The sequence below is a fragment of the Helianthus annuus genome, chromosome 5 (assembly GCF_002127325.2).
Source record: "Helianthus annuus cultivar XRQ/B chromosome 5, HanXRQr2.0-SUNRISE, whole genome shotgun sequence".
Taxonomy (NCBI): domain Eukaryota; kingdom Viridiplantae; phylum Streptophyta; class Magnoliopsida; order Asterales; family Asteraceae; genus Helianthus; species Helianthus annuus.
In genome coordinates, this window is record NC_035437.2 from 45,246,802 (window position 1) to 45,249,372 (window position 2,571).

Genomic DNA, 2,571 nt, shown 5'->3' on the forward strand with positions numbered 1-2,571 from the left:
CATCCTCAAACACAACATCAGAGGTATCATCACTCTTGATAAAGAATAAGGCAAAACATCATACCCTGATCATCCCTCATGAGCACAGGGCCATGACCCGGCTTGTCCCACTAAGTGCTCACACCCATCAAACACTAAAAAGTGTTCAGGAAAGGGACGAAGCCTCGAAGGACACTTCCTAACGACTTTTAACAACCAATTATTCAGTTCAGACTCAAATGGCTCAAGATCGTTTAACACATCATCAGAGTGCCTCACAACAAGCTCGAAGGGAACAATGAACTCAAAAATCCAGAAAAATCGGTCCTTCCAAGAACCAAAGGTAGTAACCATAGAGGAAGTCAAACAAACAACAACTTGGGATGTCTTAAACGTGACCCAATTGTCGTTCTTGGTCAACCAGAAGAAACATCAACGATGGGCCATACCCTATCACAAAACCTCAAAGTGTAAAGTCCCAGCAAGACCTTGAGGACGTAACTGACCAAACGACACATGATAATACTCTAAAACATTTAGAGCAAAACCGAAAACGGATGACACAAGTTGGAAAACTTGAAATGACAGCAATAGCGAGACACTGATCGATTGATTTATCTAAACCCGGAGCCACCGGATTAAACTTTAGATCGATCCCCCATTATTTACAAAAAGCCTCAACTTCCTATCTAGTGAGACAAGAATAACTCACATACAGATCTTTGCTAACACCCAGGAGGAGAGGTGATCAAAAGAAAAAAGAAAGTGAAGTATAGGCAGTTATTATTACGCAAAAGGCAAAAAACTGCCATCCATCACATTAACTGTCATTTCAAAATTCAAATCCAAAAAACTTAGACACCTGATAACCTTTCAAGCCTTGAAGCCTTTAAGCAATAAAAATCGTGTACAAAAGTCAGAAGCATTTGAGCTTACACCCCAAATACCTCTGACTTGGGGGGCTGATGACGGGGGGTAGCTTAAACCTTAATAAACCTGATTAGAAACACAACAGCTTAAAAGGTTGAAAGGTTAAAAGGTTCGGAAATAGTCCAACGGTCATGAACAGTAAAAAGACAAGTCAGAGCCTTGTCACATCACCCTCTGCGTGTCCAATCACAGCCGTAAAAGAGAGTATGTGCACAGAGAACACGCTTTTACCCGCAGGTCTAAACCCTTCAACCCTCAAATGGGCAAGTCCCTCACTGTAGCCAAGGATCACTGGTCAAAGGCTTCCTCTTATAGAATATTCTTTCCCTATAAATAACAGCCTCTTGCCATTCATTCCGGCCATTCCAGATCAACTCAGATCACCCTTGATCTCTGATCTTACTTCTCCTCTCTAGAACCTGTTCCATGCTTGTTCTATTCTCGGCTCACTACAATATTATCTCACTTAACATAGACATTCTGGGTTGAACCCTTCAAGCCAGAATTCAAAGTGAATAATAACAAAGTGATCCGCCTCCACGTGCTACAAACGTGGGGGGACCCCACGACCTGCGTTAGGCTAATCGAAACCTTGAACCCTTTTACCCCTGAGATATCGCTACAGGCCTTGGTCTTGTATTTGTTGTATCAACATCCCCTAAACACAAACCCACAACCATAGACTAAGTTGTGAGCTTGGTGGGAACAAGATTCCATCAAGTTTTCTATCAAAACATTAAGATTTAAAAAGATAAAAATGAGCAGAATTTAAAGTGAACTTTGATCCTAAAAAATGGTGAGGTTTCACCTTAGTTTGCCCAAGCAAACTTGTGAAAACTTTCATAGAGGTTATCCAAGTGTTAAGAATAAAGAAACAAGAAGAAAATAGAAGAAGAAGTGAGTTAGAACTCACTTTGAAACCCTTAAACTTTCTGCTTAAAGCTGGGAATTTTTGAGTGATTTAGAGAATGTTTTTGAAGTGATTAAGAGGTTTGTAAAGTGGAAAATGAGTGGGGGAAGTGTTGCTTATATAGGGAGTAATTAGGGTTTAAGTTGTTGTGTAATAAATGTAAGTTGTTGGGTGATTTGAAAATAAAAAATAAATAAATAAAACAAAACTGCAGCAATAGTTGCGGCCGCAGCCGCCATCTATCTTTTACCTTTTTTGTTGACTTAGGTAGGCATTGTGTTAATAAGTTATCTTATTTTAGTTATCCACATAATCAATCAAATGATACATTATGTGGTGGGATTATATAACTTACCTGGACGGGGTCAATGGGTGATCAAGAAGGCCCATGGCCTAGGTTGGTGACCTTCATTGCACTCAGGAGGGGTGCCCGACTAAGCTCGGCCCAAGTGGTCTAGCCTACGTCATAATTTGTGCCAGTCCATATTGGTGGGATTATATGGTGGGAGGTTATTACATAAAAAAATCAATTAAAACAGTCCATATTCTTTACCCTTTTATTTTTCTTCTTTGCCATATTAAATGGTGTATAAATGTTATATCAATCAAATGATACATTATGTGGTGGGATTATATGGTGGGAGGTTATTACATAAAAAAATCAATTAAAACAGTCCATATTCTTTACCCTTTTATTTTTCTTCTTTGCCATATTAAATGGTGTATAAATGTTATATTATATAATAATTTAA

The 2,571-nt window shown here is 38.9% G+C and overlaps 1 non-coding gene across 1 annotated transcript; it reads left to right on the forward strand.

The window, feature by feature from the left end:
- The first annotated feature begins 2,166 nt into the window (after nt 1-2,166).
- LOC118492627 lies at nt 2,167-2,323 on the forward strand. The gene has a single exon (XR_004894632.1). It is a non-coding gene; the product is annotated as a U1 spliceosomal RNA (small nuclear RNA).
- The last annotated feature ends 248 nt before the right edge of the window (nt 2,324-2,571 follow it).